Consider the following 20,109-nt stretch of genomic DNA (forward strand, 5'->3'; position numbering starts at 1 on the left):
TTTTAGAGTAATCAAAACAATTCGCAGAGACAGGAGAAATTAGTAATAGTTGTGCATGGTATAGAATGCGGAGACGCTGTGTGGTAGTATGGCAGAAAGAGAAACACCTACCCCTTGTCAGTAAGGGTTTGCCACGCCGGCGAGTGCTGCGGGTGAGAAAGGAGACCAGAGCTAAACAGGCTGGGGAGAGAAAATGACTTTGGTAGCCCATAGTCGTCGAGCATGGTAAATATACCCGGGCTGGAGCAGCTGGAGCCTACTTACTGCATCCCTTTCACATGACCGCCTCCGAGCCCGCCCTTCCGATAAGGATCGTCGGTAACTGTTGAGGGAAGCCGTTTGCTAGTTATAGCCGGCTAGTTTCCGGGAACCTGTTGTGGTGGAGTGGGCGTGTCCCCTGACGTAATTAGCATCGGGAGAGATTCCTGGTGACTGAGGCGTCCATGATGGAATGTTGTTAATAGACCTGAGTAAAGCTATATGTGTGCAAGGGTTTTTAAGTTACGCCATGTATGAGTGGCGGACATCGACGTGTTCCTAAATTAGTAAGCGGGCAAGGATTTTCAGGTTGGTTATAGTATTACCGTGGGGTAATACATGGATTATCTGCCTCGTCAGCCTATTTGTGCGTTTCTTGTTGAAAACAGGATATATCAATTCATCTTACTTTAATGTGCCATCTTGGAAAAAGGAAATAGACAATTGTTCTTAATAGTGATGTTGATGGCGCTGCTATCAATAGTCGGGACGGGTCTTACAAAATAACGTTCAGACCCTCGTATTAATAACCATTGGCAAAGGAGATATCTAATTCTGCTTAGGTTGCAGGTACATCTACGATACCTAATATCAGCAGAAGTCAAGTTATGGATGGTTATAGCAGAACATATGGTAGTTTCTTCTGCTGGTAGGAAATGACATCGGGATGCTTTTATGATTTTAATTAATCGAATAAAGTGGATTTTGACTTGACATCGGGACGGTGTGACAAAAACCTGGACCTTACCCACATTCTGTATAAAAAGATCCATAGGCAGGTGACCATGTTAACTCTAGATTGAATTTGTGTTGTCAGCCCAGTTCTACCCATGGCAGATCATCATTCAACCCATCCCTATTGCTTTTTAAACGGAAATCCCTCCGTTGTTCTTGTCTGAATAATGTTTGTGTGGACCAGTTGGAGTTGCATTCAATTATGGTCCAACGAACACTGTCAGGGGAGTGATTTTGCTCTAAGCAATGGTTCTGAAGCCTAGTGTTCGTTTTTCTACAGTGAATTGTGCTTTTGTGTTCACCAATACTAGCCTTGTCAGGGCGGTAGTCATGCCCACATACCTCATTGAACAAGGGCATGTGATGAGCTATATACAATTTTTTGTGTAACAGTTAGTATGGCGTCTCTGAAGCCAAGATCTAGCTAGTCCAAGGTCAATCTGTTTGGATACTGAGGTTTCAGGGCATACTGCGCAAGTCCCACACAGGAAGTGTCCCTCTACTGGTGGTAGGGAATGCAATGTGATTTGTCTTTGTGTTGTGGGCTTTGGTCAGGTGTGGACCAGGATGTCTCTGAGATTTTGTGTGCGTTTAAATGCAAACAGTGGGGGCGGGCCTGGGCTGAAACTACCTGTCTTGAGGATCTTCCAGTGTCTTTTGATGATTTTTTGGATCTTGTTCGAACTTGGTGTAAAAGTAGTGACACATGTTAATCTTTCTGATTCAGATTTCTTTCTGACCTCTAAGAGCGCCTTCCTATGGTTGTTCATTGCTCTCTTATGGGCCTCTCATAGGATTTTCTTAGGGTGAAGGACTGGGCTATTCTAAGGCCCAGCGGTGCCAGGGGACAACACCTGAAACCTTCGTGGGTTACCTGTTCCGGCGTACAAAACACAGAGACACGGGACACTTCCGGCGGCGTCAAAGATCAGCGTTTATTTACTGCAGGGATACAGAAATCGCAAGAAGTACACACCGTGTAGGTTCTGAGAGACTGCTTCAAATTGTACAAGTGGATCGCTCCTTTTATACACATTTTGGTCATTGCACAACATGACGAACAAAAGGTTACAACTCAGTTCCCACAATAAACTTCAAAAGGGTCGCATTCATGTTTCAGAAGCCCGGAACATAATTACAGCAGCATTGCCGGTTCCCAACTGTAAAAGCACATTATCCCTACATTTAAGCACATTCCATTCTGACTGTAAACGACTTAGGAAAAGGGACAAAAACAGATGCAAAGGAAAAACAAGGGCGCACAACAGATTGGAAAAGAGTGTAAAGAGCAATAACGGAAACTTGATTGCAGGATCAAAGACCCGTGCCTAATGCATGCACGACTGAAACAATAGACCAGCACGGCAAGATGAGCCTCGAGCGGGGCCATCTGCCCTTGCCGTGTCAGCCCCCTCATCATAAGAGACACCTTCAAAGAAGCATGTGTCCTTCGCAAAAGCTTGAGAATCCCAGGGTCACGAAGCGGACAAGGTCCGTTCGCTGGCTACTTGAGGGCAAGAAACAAAATGGATGCCGCATCTAAAATGGAACCCGAGGGTTCAGATGGACATACCCAGGAATGAGACGAACCGTACATAGCAGCGTAGCGAAAACGCGTACACCCACTAAACTCGTGATTTGCGGTTCGTAGATACCAAACTCGTCCATATTCGAACACACCCAAAAAGTGTCATTACGATTCCCACGGAACCTCAGACGCTCCTTTTGCCCTCATGTAGGCAAGCACTAGTCGAGATCAGAATCGATTTCGATATTCATCAAATCGTTCAGCTGTTGCTGGAACATCATTCTATCCGTTAATGTCTCCTTGGTAACAGATGGCCGTCTTATACACGTTGTAGCACAGAGACCACATAAGGCAGGACCACACTGCACACAAAGACAACACGTGAATAGAAACGTTACAACAACCCCTACGATCATCAGAATCTTCCAACCCCAAGTTGATATCAGGCCCCAAAACCATCCTAGAAGTGTCCAATTACCTTCCTCCACATGTATGAACTCGGAGATCTTATGTAACTTCGAGATGGCTTGGTAAACAGTCGGAGCGTTGTCAGGGATGAAAATGCAACAACTCGAATGGATAACTTTGCACAAACCACCTCTATCTGCAAGAACAACATCTAGAACCATGCGGTTCTGCAACGTCATATGTCTATCCGCCTGAAGTTCTGCTGTTAAATTACCAAGAGCACTCGCAGTTATGTTGGCAGTTGATTCCACCACACGGGTCAACTGTCTCAGGTTCCTACTATTAACCATAGGTCCCCAAAACGGCAGGAAACCCTTAAAGAAGTCTCCTGCTTCTTGACCGGCAGTGTCCTCTTCGCTAATAACGCCTCTCACAATTCTAGTTTTGTGATAATCTGAGGCAACTGTAAAAGTCGGTGGCAAAAGATTCGCAATATAACAGGTACCCGAGAAGTCACGGGGCAACCATGTATATACACGATCATAACATACAAAATAGGTACCCTTGGCAGTCAGAAAAACAGGGGAAGAGAGCATCGGTAGAACATACGTATCAGTACAAGCACTGTTCCCAAGTTGTGCTCTCGGATTTCGACCCAAACCTTTCAAGCAGAAATTACCGAGGTGGGGTACCATCCATATTGGAGACGAGCTCTTAAGCTGTCTATCACCCACTGACATACTATATTCAGCCTCACTCAGATCCTTATATGCTTGCACCTCTTCATCTGGAATAAGCGATGCATCAAAAATATCTCTATCTAAATTAGCAATCGCTATTGCCAAAGGCTTGTGGTATGGACCAGGACCAAAGTTTGCAGAACGTGGCTCTCGACTGGGGTAGGAATCTAGTGCACTACGAAACATAGTTTGGAATGCTCGAGCTGACCCTTGGGAGCTATAAGGAAGAACCAGATACGGAATACCCCTATCCATGGTATGTGGCATTAACCCGCACACCCAACAATTGGTAGTATTCATCACCAACTGATGCTGATGTAGGAGTTGAACAAAGGAGTTATTCATGAATTCCGCACGTCTAACCTGTTCATGTTGGGGCAGAAGATGAAAGGAATGTGGAGAAGCAGTGGTAATAGAGCTTGGTTTAGGAGAAAGAGTAGGTGAAATGGAAGGCAAAAACTACTGTATTCCAAAATACACTCCACCCACCAATAACATCGAAACAGTCAGAAACAGTAGAAATACCTGAAACAAAAAACCTTTTGTTCGTACAATCTTATGCAATTTTGATCTTTGCGCTGACATCCTTTCTACTTCCAACAGCTTAGAGAATGCCATCCTCTAAAACCGTCCGTGACGTACTTGACGCACTTCGTTCTGAGTAGCGATTATCAATTCCCAGGAGTTCCCAGGAATCGACAAAAAGTAACCGACCTAGTGTCAGGAACCTGCTAAACAGAAAGAAGTACCCGCACGGCCCTACGGTTAACCCGGATGATAGGTTTTCTTAAACACTCAGCTTAATAGAAATCTCTTCAGCTGTGAAAAGCACACAAAAAGAAACTCAAAAAATCAGAAAGGGATGTAATTGTTCTCAATGTTCGTGGCAGCAGTAAAGGAAAATTTAAGAATTTTTTTTATTAGTCTTTGTTACGTGGACGAAGAAAATATCGACTTCTTCCAGGTCGAGTCTGCTTTTCAAATAATTGTTCAACTGGGGAAACAGTGTTCCGTCGATCAAATGTCAATTCAGACCTTGAGTTCTCCAAAACTGACGACTCAACAGATGTGTCTGGCTGCCATGAATTGTCTCCTACAGGTTGAGCATCACTAAACGGCACAAAGCATAGAGGGGTCTCGGTTTCCGTTGCCGCAATACCAGTTCTCACCCAATTGTCTGCTGGTGAAGGGATCGGAACCTTCTTGGTATGGGTGGCGTGCACCCAGTTCTTTCTGCCTTCCAACCGAACTGCAGTCCTCGTAGCCAGCAGCACTTGGTAGGGGCCCACAAATCTCGGCTCCAAGTTGCGTTTTCTGCCAAAATTGCGGGTAACAACCCAGTCACCCGGTTGGAGCCGATGTCCAGAACCCTCTGTTTGTGCCGGTAGAGCTTCGAAGACCTGTTGATGAATTAACCTCAGTTTAGCAGTCAGATCATGAAGATAATCAATCAGCATTGGATACTCAAGACTATCAAAGGCCTTAGGTCTCGGACTCCCCAAATGTTCGCAGGGCGGCTGAACACAATCTCATTTGGGCTGAGCCCTACTCGAGAGTGTACAGTCGCTCTGGTTGATAAGAGAGCCAGAGGCAAGGCATCAGGCCATGACAAACCAGTCGTAGCTTGTATCTTCGCAAGTTTCAGCTTCAGAGTACCATTGTACCCTTCAACCAAACCCGCTGCCTGGGGATGATTGGCACTATGGAATTTTTGTCGAATTCCAAGGCCCTTACACACACTCTGCATCACACTTCCCACAAACTCGCTTCCGTTATCTGACCACACAATCCGTGGCATTCCATACCGAGGAAAGTATTCCTTCAGTAGGACTTTCGCTGTGGACAGGGCAGTATTATCCTTAAGAGGATAGGCCTCAATCCATCTGGAGAACGCACAAACCACAACTAAAACGTACTTCAGATTATTGCATCTCTCCATATGGATGAAGTCCAGTTGGATAACCTCAAAGGGATAGGCAGGAGAAGCAAAATGACCGGGTGGAGTGGGGGTGCCCTTGCCAGGATTATGCATCAAACACACCATACAATTTTTAACCACTCTCTCAGCACATTTAGCAATACCATCGTTCTTCCATACAGGGGACAACAACTTACATATACCCTTCGCGCTAATGTGTGACAAACCGTGAGCCATAGTCACAACGGCTAGCACATATGCATCAGGTAACATCCACCTCTGATGTTCCGACAAGTCAACCCAACATCCATGCATGTCCAACTTTCCCGTGTTTTTTTCCACTTGGTCTTTTCAGTTTCAGTGGCCTCATTCTGATTTGCTTTCACGCTGTCAACAGTATCTTCACACATACCAGTCTCCGTCGGCCACCTCACTGAACTCGTAACATACATTCGGGTTGCAAGATTCTTAGCCGTTTCCTTAGCAATCTCATCCGCAAATGCATTACCACGACCAACATCATCCGTAACCTTTCGATGCGCACTACATTTAACGATCGCTACCTGTTTAGGCAATGTAAGTGCATCCAAAAGATCATTCACGAGCTGTCCGTGTTGGATCTTCGTACCATGCGATGTCATAAATCCTCTTTCTCTCCACAACCGACCAAAACTATGTCCAACACCGAATGCATACTGACTATCGGTAAACACATTCACTCGCTTTCCTCTAGACAAAACACACGCTCTTGTCAATGCAATCAATTCTGCCGCTTGCGCTGAATTCTGACTCAATCTCGCAGTTTCCACAACCGTGCTCAACGTCACTACAGCATACGCAGTCGTCACATCACCATTCGGCAACTTAAAACATGAACCATCAACATACAAAGTGCCATCGGGGTCTGTCAATGGAGTGTTTTTCAGGTCCACACGACCCTTCGTTTCTTCCTCAGTTCGTAAATAACAATCATGTGGTGGTACATCATCTGATTCCATATTAGTCGGCAACAATGTCGCCGGATTCAGCACATTACAACGCTTGATCTATATATGACTTGCCAAAAGTGTCAGCTCATAGCCGGACAACCTTGCACTCGTCAGATGTTGAATTTTTGTCCGATTCAGGAGAGTGTCAACTGCATGCGGAACCATCACTATGAGCATATTATCCATGACCAGACCTGCGGATTGTCGAATAGACACCGCAGCTGCCGCTGTCGCTCTCAAGCAACTTGGCAACGCTCTAGCTACCGGGTCTAAAGTCGAGGAAAAATATGCACATGGACGCTGCTTACCACCAAATTGTTGCGTCAAAACACTCAATGCACAACCTTCTCTCTCGTGAACATATAGTGTAAATGGTTTACTGTAATCAGGAGTACCTAACACAGGAGCCGAACACAACGCATCACGTAGTTCAGAAAAACTTTTCTGACATTCTTCCGTCCATGGCAAAGGAGTCGAAACATCCTTTCACGTGAGAGCTATCAATGGCTTCGCTAACAGTGAAAAGTTCGGAATCCACTGCCTACAGTATGACGTGATACCTAGGAAGGCACGCACATCTCTCTGAGTTGTTGGCACAGTCATTCGAGCAATTGCTGCAATTCTTTCAGGGGTCAACCTTCTTCCCGCCTTTGACAATAAGTGACCTAGATAGGTTACTTCTTGACAACAATATTGTAGTTTAGAAGGTGACACTTTGTGATGTAAGTCACATAGATGCTGTAACAGTGATACTGTAGCAGTTCTACAAATCTGTTCAGTGTCAGAAGCTACCAACAGATCATCAACGTACTGAATCAAAGCCGCACCAGCCGGCAACACAAACGCATCAAGTTGACTCTTAAGAGCTTGGCTGTAGATCGATGGACTCTCACAGTAGCCCTGAGGTGCGCGTTTGAACCTGAAGCTTCGACCACCTAATGAGAAACCGAATAGATCTCTGCTTTCCTCAGCAATTGGAATGCTAAAGAAGGCATTCTTAAAATCGATTACCGAGAACCATGATGCAGAAGCTGGAATCAGAGTCAGCAAAGCCGTAATGTCAGGCACCACGGGAAACTGGGGAACAACAATTTTATTTACCTCCCTTAAATCAATAACAAAACGATACACAGGAGGCTTGGATGGATCAGTTCATTTCAAAATAGGTAAGACAGGACTATTACACACGTTACCCCGAGTTTCTTCGATGACATCTTTATCGACCAAATCGTAAATGATCGCTAATAGTGCTCGTTCTCGATCATGGGAGATACGATACTGGGGAATGCGTGGCAGTCGCACATTTGATTTCAATTGAACAACATAAGGTGGTATATCCAGCAGGCCCACATCATTGGGACCTGTCGCCCACAAAGACTCAGGAAGAGAACTCAATTCCGGTGGGAGCTTATCAGTCGACAAATACATAGGAGAGATCACTCTCTGACCCAACGTAAGCTCCACTCCCGCAGGAGAACAGTACAAAGTCGCATATAACCGCTTCAATAAATCCAGGCCCAAAAGATTCTCACCACAACCAGTAGTCAAAATCAACGGAGCTTCTAACTCACGAGACCCAATTGTAAGGGGCAAAGGGCTAGTAACTGGATTGCTAACGGGGGCGCCAGAGAATCCAACGGAAACATTCGTTAAGCCAGACAAAGGCGCGCCAGGGAGTTTCGAATGCATGATGGAACTTTTCGCTGCACCAGTGTCCAACAGAAAAGGCTCAACTACGCCCAATGTGGCAACTGCGACATAAGGCCCTCTCTGATCAACTGGAACTGATACTTCTCCCTTTCTTTGTCTATGGCTGTCCTAGTAATTACCATCAGCAGCAACATCATGCTCGACATAATAGTCGTCCACATGATACTGTGCAGATCTACCAGACGATGGATCGCGCCGATCAAAGCAATTTTGCGAATCTGATGAAGTAGCAAAACGCTCATTCTGATTCTGAGTAACACCACGACCTCTACCACGTGACGCTTATTGAGGACCACTACGACCTCCTCGAGCCGAAACACCATTGTTCCGGTCACGCAAAACTGGACAATTAAACTTCAAATGGCCCTCACCCCTACAATATGCGCATTGATTGTACCCCAACACAAAGCGAGGTGTAGAGGAGTCAGTACGCGACTGCGATCTAGAAAACTGCGATTGTAATCGATTTGGCTGCTGCGAGTCATTTTGATTCGAGCGCGGAGGGTACGCTTGCTGCAATAAGACCTTAGTTTTAAGAACCTTCGTTTTCTTATCTGCGCGTTCACTTTCTTCTTTCTCTCTATTTTCGTAGTATTGGGCCGTGGCTAATATCTGAGCAGTGGTAGAGACGGCCCACGAACTTTCAGAATTCTTCAATTTGTTGCTTAGTTCAGGCAACAAATTAGATACAAACTTATCAACAAACAATCGCTGACCTCCCTCAGAGCTCATATCCTGACCACTATGATCGATAAATGCCTCCTCAAATCTCGTAAAGAAATCGGAGACACTCTCGTCCTTCTTTTGTTTGCACGCAGACAATTTGTCCCAATTGACGCGTATTGCTGGCATAAGTGTCTTCATAAGCGTAATTATCCTCTGGGGCAGATTTTCAATGAGCTGTTCAGGTTTAGCCCCACCAACCTGCCGTCCATCAGCCGCCGCAAGAGCAGCCCAATCACCGCCTAACTCAGCGGCGTGATTCTCTTGACGGATTTTCGCCCAAATCGGTTGAGGTACCACATTACCAAACAACATATCAATATCGGCAAGGTTCATGACAGTAGCATCCACTAATTGGGACAACTCCTTATAATAACCTGCAGGATTTTTGCGAGGGTCAGGCAAGGTTTGCTTTACCTGCAAAACTTCCGATCGCTTCCACGGGAGGTGTATCCAAACTCTCTGAAAGTGTGGTGGAATAGCAGGATTAGCAGCAGGATCACCTGGCATCCATACTGGGGGAACTTCCCGCATAGGATACTGACCAGGTTGTGCCATCCACTCCTCAGTTTCGTCCTTAAACAATGCTCGAGGTTGTACTGTAGATCGAAAAGATAACAGACGCTCTAAAGCACGTCGGACATTACCACCCACAATTATACCAGTCGAAAATTGATTCTGAAGCTCAGTGATCTCGGGCGGTACATTATCTACCTCCTCATTATCCCACTCTTCTCTCAGGGATTTACACATTTCCTCGAACACGAATCTTTGTGTGGGCTCATTAAACTGGGAAAATGTCTCAAAAACTATACGCGAAGTGTACTTCACAGGATGCCTAATCCATTTACGCGCCATTTTCACTAACGACTCACGTTCCCTACCATCAGGAATTTGACTGCGCCTCTGAGCGACGTCAGAAAGATCGGACCCGAGTACCGGTCCAAAAAGTGGAGAATAGAGAGTAGCAACAGCATTAAATATACGACTACAAATGGAAGGAGAAGAAGAAGGAAGCACAGGAGCAACGACATTAGGAGTAAACGTAGAAACAGTAGCGGTAGTCGGGGTAACAGGAGTAGTAGTAAGATTGGGCTGATGAGATACTGGCAAAGAAGCAGTAGGAAAAAGAGCGGGTAAAGGAGGATGAACAATTTGTGGCAGAAGGGGATTCGGAAGAACAGGAGGAACGACAGGCTGACCAGCAGCCGCCAGAACAGCAGGTTGAGAAACAAGAGGAATCACAGTATCTGGTGCATAGGGAGGTGGTGATTTTAATAGATAAGACAATAATGGATCCTCTACCGCTTCTTCTCCCATCTTATCAGAACTAGACGGTAAAACCGGATAACATTTATCCACCGCCATATGATGAAGTCGAGCAGAAACTTCCTGCTCCTTTTCGTCTTTGTCTCGCTGATACTGTTCTGCATTTCGCATCACCGTAATAACACCTTCTCTCTTATTTTTCTTAATCTGTTTGATTTCTTTCTGCTTGGCCTCTTTGCGCCATAACCGAAAGGAATCCAACATGGCCGGCCTAGCCTTCTTTTTAAACAATTTAGCTTCAAGATTATCCAATATTGCAGTTTCGAAACTACCATGCGATGGCCAACTAAGAACACCATCATTTTTAGTGTAACGAATCCAATATTCATTATATATGATAGGACCGACGCCGTGGTGACTATAGAGCTCATAAATTGGAGTTCCAACTGGAGGTATCGGACATGAATCCTCCAGTCGGGAATCCGTGCTGCAACATTTAAGGAAACCATACAAAGTACTACGGCCAGGCATCGTGCACACTAACCGAGTTTACAAACTTCAAGGGCTATCGAATTACGATGTCCTCGCAAAAAAATGCAAGACCCTCGTTTTTTGGCAATTGCAATCGTCAAATAAAACCCAACAACTAAGAACCAACAACGAAGAACCACAAATGCAATGGAACCATGCAAACAACCAGGATTAGCGACCCACAAATACTTAACTAAAAGAGCAATGGCGTCACCAGGAAGGCCCGTCTATCGTCTCGCCGTACAAATGACTACGCCAGGCGCCAAAACAGGTCGACAGTCAGGGCATCAGTCCGTCGCAGCCGTCAGGATGCGGGAATCTTCGCGGGAAAAGTCTTCGGGCCACTTATTTCGACAACTGGATTGATGAAGCGCGGTGCACCTTCCCTCGGAGATTTCACACGAAGTTCCTCACGATCGTCGGGCTTTGGACCGGTACCGCTGATGTCGCCCCACATTGGGCGCCAACTGAAGGACTGGGCTATTCTAAGGCCCAGCGGTGCCAGTGGACAACACCTGAAACCTTCGTGGGTTACCTGTTCCGGCGTACAAAACACAGAGACACGGGACACTTCCGGCGGCGTCAAAGATCAGCGTTTATTTACTGCAGGGATACAGAAATCGCAAGAAGTACACAACGTGTAGGTTCTGAGAGACTGCTTCAAATTGTACAAGTGGATCGCTCCTTTTATACACATTTTGGTCATTGCACAACATGACGAACAAAAGGTTACAACTCAGTTCCCACAATAAACTTCAAAAGGGTCGCATTCATGTTTCAGAAGCCGGAACATAATTACAGCAGCATTGCCGGTTCCCAACTGTAAAAGCACATTATCCCCACATTTAAGCACATTCCATTCTGACTGTAAACGAATTAGGAAAAGGGACAAAAACAGATGCAAAGGAAAAACAAGGGTGCACAACAGATTGGAAAAGAGTGTAAAGAGCAATAACGGAAACTTGATTGCAGGATCAAAGACCCGTTCCTAATGCATGCACGACTGAAACAATAGACCAGCACGGCAAGATGAGCCTCGAGCGGGGCCATCTGCCCTTGCCGTGTCAGCCCCCTCATCATAAGAGACACCTTCAAAGAAGCACGTGTCCTTCGCAAAAGCTTGAGAATCCCAGGGTCACGAAGCGGACAAGGTCCGTTCGCTGGCTACTTGAGGGCAAGAAACAAAATGGATGCCGCATCTAAAATGGAACCCGAGGGTTCAGATGGACATACCCAGGAATGAGACGAACCGTACATAGCAGCGTAGCGAAAACGCGTACACCCACTAAACTCGTGATTTGCGGTTCGTAGATACCAAACTCGTCCATATTCGAACACACCCAAAAAGTGTCATTACGATTCCTACGGAACCTCAAGGGTAGTGTCATTCTGATAGGTTGTCTGATAGTATCTTCACCTGGGACTCAAACTCAGTGAGTGTGTTGCAGTTCCTGCGTAGTCGCAGGAATTGACTGACAGTAAGTAGGATCCAGCTGCTCCAGCCCAGGTATATTTACCATGCACGACGACTATGGGCTAACGTAGTCATTTTCTCTACCCCGCCTGTTTAGCTCTGGGCTCCTAACTCACCCGCAGGACTCGTCAGCGTGGCCAACCCTAACTGACAGAGGGGTAGGGGTTACTCTTTCTGCCATACTACCACACAGTGTCTCCACATTCTATACCATGCACAACTTACTAATTTCTCATGTCTCTGCAAATTTTTTTGATTACTCTAAAATCAATCTGATTTGTCCGCCAGTACGCACATAACGCTGACTGTCTGTGTAGTCATTATGGGGCGATTGATACAATACCACACTGAGTTTGAGGCTTAATCATCATCACATAAATGCTGCCGAAAATTGCCATTGTTTTTATTTTTCTGTTTTTATCTTGGCCATGTTGCCCACATGAATTATACATGCTTATCTACCATTGCAATAAGCATAGTAACAAACATTACCGAGTCTGGGCTACTTATATGGCGGGAACATATAATGTGATTCTGCCGTTAAAACTGACCTTTACTCTGTGGGAAACCATCATCGTACACAAAAGTGCCTTCATACTAACATTGCAGCTAGCCGCATTGAAGTTGCAGAAAAGATTCTTGTGGTAGAGATGAATAACCACGACACTTGAATCCATATTTGGTTGATATGCTGTACCCTTTTTTTATGTTTTGTACTGTCTTATTTCTCTGTTTTCTTCTTCTTTATGTCTCCAGCAGGTTGGGATCACAAGAATATGAATAACACGTATCTCCTAGCATAGTACAGAGTGTCTTTTCTTGACTTCCATGGTTTTACATCACCTTTCTCACTGTCCTGACGAAGCGCACAGATTATCCATTAGGGACCCGCCATATGTGCGAAACATGTTGACCCCACTTCACTTTCACACCACTTTCACGGACTGAGAGCAGCAGAAGCATACTTATCTCCCCCTATATATTTGTTGTCTAGGATTAGCTCCAGTCCTCAATGTTTTAATCTATCTTCCGGACCCCTGAATAAAATTGTATTGGGGCTCTGGTTAGATAATTTTATTATCACACACATCCGCTTTCACAAGGCCCATACACCCGCATGCACAACTGCGGCACCTCCTATAAAAGATCTCCGATAAAGAGCCCTCTCGCGGGGCCCATGGGGGACTGCAGCGCCACCCCCACGAGGAGCAAAGCCTGATGATGAAGCACGACACCCGCAAGGGTGTGTGAGGGCACCAATTCTAAAAGGAGGAATTTCCCCACCTTCACTTTGATCTCACCGATATATTATTTATCTGGACACACTATATCTTAACCAGAATAGGTTGTAGAATACATTATTTCCTTAGGAACAGCCACCATCCATTGTGTTGACACTTTGTAGTGCCCCCAGATGGACCACCATGAAAAAGCTATTTCTAAAGGACATCGTAATCCCGACGGCAGAGCCTGCCTCAACACCACCGCCATTCAAGGAATACAATTCCGACTGCTGCCCCAACAGGATCATAGGTCCTGTCGGAGGCAGCCGTCTTACCCCTGAAGTTTTCGTTCCAACGGAGTTTATAATAATGCAACAGTCAGACCATAGTGCTGTCTGTCAGTGGAACCGCCATCAACAGCCAGTTGGTGTCAGTCCCACCGACATCATAATAAGGCCCTTAGCTTGGGCTCTCAGGGCTGGGGTTGTGTATGGGAGTGTCATAGGAAAATCATCAGTGTCTGCCCTCATTTAACACTAAAATCCAGTTTGAAGCAGGTCCTGGACCCACAACAAAGTGAAAGAAAGCCAGGCTCCTCAGTGCTCAGACAGGGGATACAAAATAATTGTTCTCTTTTCACATCTGAACCCTTCCAAAGCATAAACATTTTACATGTGGGTCGGACAGACCTATCAGGCAGGATTCGATGCAGTCGTGAAACATGATATCCACAACTTTCACCCTGAATATTCTAAAGCATTCAGAGGAGTATCCTGGCTAATTCAGATCGACATGTGAAGCAAATTAACCAACTGTATAGTTCTGGTGAGGAACTTCACACCTCATTCATACCTCATTCAGCCAATTTGCGGGCTGGGACTTGCAAAAGAGTTCATCTAAATTGGTCTACAGCAGACTCAGGCAGGGTAAAGGTAACTTTCTAAATGCCACTTTTCTGTAAGGGTTATTAAAAAATCCATATTCACCACTGAATTGGATTTTTAGTAACTGTTAAATATAGTGGTTTTATTATTTTTCTGTTCCCCAGTCAGCAGTATTATTATTTTAATCTGTACTCTGGTTTTCTACAAAGGACATTTAAGCTTGCCTGAGTGAAAATAGATTTTTGGACCCTGCCACTGTAAAAACATGGTATTTTTAATTGTCTACCTGTAACTGTTTTAAATACCATGCACTCTGACTTGTGGGATACAATGCCTACATGGGGTGACTTACCAATATTTAAAAGGGGGGTCTTTACCTGCCAAAAAGAGTTAATTTGACAGGTCATACTAAAGGGTTTGTTCCTAATATTGCTTGTTGTAGCCAAACAAGTACATATTCTGAGGTTTTGAAGCATGTGCATCTGTCTGGCATGCAGTGGAGATAACAGTAAGGAGACTACGGGCTTTCTTGTTACGCTTGGTATACTACTTGTAGCAGCAGTTTTCAAAAGCAATTGAAGTAATTGTTACTGTGATCAGAGATGAAGATACTGTAGCTAAAGAGTGCAACGGGCTGGAAAGAGTGAGAGATACCAATGTCTTGGCTGTGTCTTTAAGCAGTACAAATTCATGCTGTTAAAAAGCATGAAACAGCTGTTGAAGGTGGTGTCAAAAAAGCCTGTAGCTGGTGTTAAAGTTAGTGTTGAAAGCATATAGCAGGCGTTGAAGGTGGTGTTAAAAAGCATGCAACAGGAGTTGGTCTTTGCAGTGACATGGATGCTTGCCCTGGTGAGACTGACCTTATCTGTTCCTAATGCATTATTAACGGTGGTGCTTTTTTCAGCATTCGCTTCGGAGACATGCTCTTAATTCAGCAACATTTGTGCTGCTGATTGAGTGGTTGTAATTCAACAAAATGCGTGGATTATTCAGAGTTTATTCTCGCAGCTTAGATATTTGAACGACGCTATCAGGCCCATGCTCAGCACTTGTCAGGAACACGAAAAAGGTAAAAGAGACAAATGATATTCAATTCCAGAGTGAAAGAATATCTTACAAATAACAAAATTACAAATAATGAAAATGTTGTCAAAGCATACACACAGTAACTGAAGAGTATTCACTTGATTGAATTTACCCCTTGATTTCCTGCATGATCCTGCACTCAGTATTTCCCACAAGTTCGTGTGTCTGCAACGTTCCTACCTACCTTTGCTCAGCCGTATATGTAAAAATGTTGGATTTTAGCCATGTTGTCAAATGCAAAATTGCATGGAGTTGGTGGTTTTAGTTCCAGACCAACACAGTAAAATATTGTGTGCATTGTGCTTACCATTGGCAATGACCATACCATTTTAAGAATAATCCCTGATTTTGTCATCTTTACAAAAGGGAAAAACGTACCTCTTTATGAAGCACTTTTCCTATACTTTGTCAATATATTTAGCCTTTCATTGCTGAATCTTGATTTCCCAGGTTAGTTGCCAGATGTTTGAAAACATCAATCATTTTAAAGTGTTTTTGAGACGGTAAACACCTATACACTTTTATTTTCTTCTGTATCTTTCTGGTGTAACAGACAGCTGTCCTGCTTAGCAAATAATGTGTGGGCGATATAAATACTACTGCTATCAGATTTTTTCCTTAATAGTCGAACGTAAGTGATGTGTTCATAAAGGGTTTAACAGCTACATTATTGCGAATCATACGTGATTTGAAAGGGAAATATAAAAAGTATATAAAGAAAGTATAAATTATGATTCAGTTTGTGAATCATTCAGCTTCTGACCGCAGTACAAGAATGAATACATTGATGGCATTACCAAATACAACACTTTTGCAAGGTTGTATACGTATATAGCAAGAAGGGTAAAGGAACAGTGAGATGCACTTAAAAAGCACAATGATATATAAAGATGGACGAAATAATAGACATTTTTGACAAGTGCAAGTAAGGGGAATATATTTTAGAAAACCAGAAGAAAACAAACCTTGCAAATTGAGGAAGGTTTTATGTAAATTCTGAACGCAATTTGAATACCCGCTATTTGAAGAGGTAGGTTTCCTGTTACGACTCACCCACGGAGCGCGCGGTGTTTGACTACACGCGTCAAAGGCAAATCAGCGGAAGTCTGTTATGATAAATGGAGCCATTAGAAAACGAGGCTACCCGTGCCTCGTAGCAGTCACGACGGGGCGTCGTTATGAAAAGAGCATGCCTTTCAGTTTTCATCATGGAAGAATAACTCATTGCCGCGAAAAAGAGTAAAATGCTTTACTCTGTCGGAGACTGATGGATGTCATCGAACGTACTGTAACTGAGCACGCACAGCCAGGTGGGTTCCGCAGCCACGCCCACTGATGTGACGTGTACGTAGAATTGGCAGAGACCGGCGCTGTAATAGAAATAAGTGAACAATATTCACCGTAATAATGTTAGGCATTACTGAGCTTTCTGATCCGGGTTCAGGTCCCACAGTTCTTTATTTTAATGGGCGGGCAGCGAAATAATCGTGCTGAGATGACATAGAGATATATCATAGTATGAAGAACGGTGGAACACAGAATCCTATTCGGGCACTATGTAAGTCCCATTGTTCACACGAGATTGACTGCAATGGCAGCGGTTACAAGATATTAAATGCGTAACACATAATCTGTTAATTAATGTAGTGGACTCAAGCACTACTGCAGTAAATATTGTGATCGCTACTCTGTTTGTCACCTCATGTTGCTATCTGTTTTGAAGGAGTTTCCAGTGGACCCGTTGCTCCCGTTTCCAAAGGGGGTCCTGAGCGGAAAGTGAAGTCACTATAAACTATATCACACAGACGGGCGAAAATCCAAATTCTGAACGGCGTTTTCGACATCATAATGCAGGGTGGCAGCAGAGTCGAATGCAGTTATTCCGGTGGAATTCTACCAAGTACCTAGGACCTAATTACGACTTTGCCAGTCTCGAAGCTGGCTGCCAAGCCGCCACCCCACTCCAAGACCACCAAAGTGGTACTGACACTGCCCGCCTGATTCCAACTATTTTAGTCTCTGGCGGGCTGTTCTTTGGCGGTCCCACCACGGTGCCTATAAAAAAGGCACCGCAATGAGAGCGTCACAGGCAGTTCTTGCACGGCATAGACTGGCGCAGTCCATTCCATGCAGGAACTGGTATACATGCACACAGGGGGCACAACATGTTCCCCCTGCATGCACATATGGCCCTGAGGCAAAAGGGGGCTCTGTAAGGCCCCCTTTGTTTCCACTCCGCCACCGTTTTTATGATGGGCTAACCGCCATGAAAACCGTGGTGGAGAGAATACTCATATTATGCTTGGCGGCCTTATGACCGCCGCAACACCGCCAGGGATCTCTGGCAGTTTCAACGGTCCCATGGTGGTCCGACTGCCCACTTTGTATTAGGGCGATAAGACTGGGGGTGCAATGATGCCCACACCGCCACCATGACTACCTGCAGTTTTCGTATAAAGATGCAAGAACCAATAGGCTGAGGGCCCCTACCCCTCCTCAGCACCTTGAGACCCTCACGGGTGAGTAGCATGCTTACAATTCCCATGATTGATTGATTGATTGATTGACTGATTGGTTGATTGACTTAAAGAAGAGGCCTGGGATAAACTCTCTGAGGCGGCTGTCCTAAAGAATAGTAGGGATTTCTGGAATATTATTAATGCACCTTTCCTCAGCAGTGACACAGGAATTACCACTGACACATATGTCACAGAGGAGGCCTGGGTGACACACTTTGGAAAAGTGTTTGGACAACCAGGTAAAGCTATATCAGAGGTCTGTATGAAGTGCCTCCCCCCCTTTGCCTCTACCTGTTGTGTGTAAGAAGGAAAGACCGTGTGCAAACAATATCTAATGAAAAAGGATGGCAGTGCCTCACGGAAGTAACACTATGGAGAATACGCAGACAGGTTCTCGCCTGCTACCTCACGTTCTCATCATTAGCAACTGCCACCCAGAAAACAATGTCAAAAACCTACTAAAAATGAAAACAACATATAGTGCTGTGTGTAAACGCTAGGCTACGGTATGTGTATCTGAGCTCAGGACAATATCAACCCTTGAAGGAGAGACGGGGTCTGATTAGAACCCTCGTCAAACCGCATTAAACCGAGCTAAACAACACTGGCGGTCTAGTATTTATTCCATGCTGTGTGTTTGCTCACTTAAAAAACCAACATGTTTCATTGCCTCAGAGAACTTGCGGCAATTTCATCAGGGCTAGGGTCGACTGGCCACACTGCACCTTTTGTTAAACCAGTTTGCTTGTTATCTGCACCACATGGTCGCTCGCCTGTTGCATACCTTTACCTCTCTTACTGGTGGGTATCTGTTGTATAAGAGTGTATAGAGTGGATAGAATTCAACCTCCTATCTGTGGCTACAGGCTGATGAGATTTACACACCCGCAGCTATCGGGCGGCCAGTAACTGAGTGGACGAGTACACTCTTATACAACAGATACCCACCAGTAAGAGGGGTAAAGGTATGCAACAGGCGAGCGACCATGTGGTGCAGATAAAAAGCAAACTGGTTTAACAAAAGGTGCAGTGTGGCCAGTCGATCCCAGCCCTGATGAAATTGCCGCAAGTTCTCTGAGGCAATGAAACATGTTGTTTTTTTAAGTGAGCAAACACACATCATGGAATAAATACTAGACAGCCAGTGTTGTTTAGCTCGGTTTTAATGTGGTTTGACGAGGGTTCTGATCAGACCCCGTCTCTCCTTCAAGTGTTGATATTGTCCTGAGCTCGGATACACATACCGTAGCCTAGCGTTTACACACAGCACTATATGTTGTTTTCATTTTTAGTAGGATTTTGACATTGTTTTCTGGGTGGCAGTTGCTAATGATGAGAACGTGAGGTAGCAGGCGAGAACCTGTCTGCGTATCCTCCATGGTGTTACTTCCGTGAGGCACTGCCATCCTTTTTCATTAGATATTGTTTGCACACGGTCTTTCCTTCTTACACACAACAGGTAGAGGGAAAGTGGGGGAGGCACTTCATACAGACACGAAAAGGTTTTTTAAAGATTTGAGTGATACTGGGCCCTATCTATGGACGGCATAAAAGATGGCCGCCTTATGAATATTTGAAACATAGGTGTTTTTGAATGAGAAAGGGGTACTGATGTAAGTTTCTCACTTGATACATCCATGAGCACGTCCTCTTTTGTAATTAGTTGATGAGTGGGGGGCGACCTGCCCATTTACCCCCTAAGCTCCTTATTGTTGAAAGCTATCTCAGAGCCATCGGTCCGACAGATGACCATATCTGAACAACATCTATACTTTGGACTGGAGGAAGTGATATCTGCTCTGAATGCATTTAGCCCCTCTAGAACACCTGGCCTTGATGGGGTACCAATAGATTTCTTTTTAGCCAACCAAGAGCTATGGGCCCCACTTATTACTTATGCTTTTAATGCTATAGCTCAAGTAGGCGCTCTCCCCTCTTGGAAAAAACAATTATCATCCCAGTTTTTAAAAAGGGGAATAAGTCACTGGCAATAAATTATAGACCTATATCATTATTGGACAGCGCTACAAAAGTAATGGGCCTCCTACTTTTAAACAGACTAGAGTCTTGGGCCCAAGAAAGAAATATTTTATCATGCTCCCAGTATGGATTTA

The sequence above is a fragment of the Triturus cristatus genome, chromosome 5_1, assembly GCF_964204655.1.
Source record: "Triturus cristatus chromosome 5_1, aTriCri1.1, whole genome shotgun sequence".
Lineage (NCBI taxonomy): Eukaryota > Metazoa > Chordata > Amphibia > Caudata > Salamandridae > Triturus > Triturus cristatus.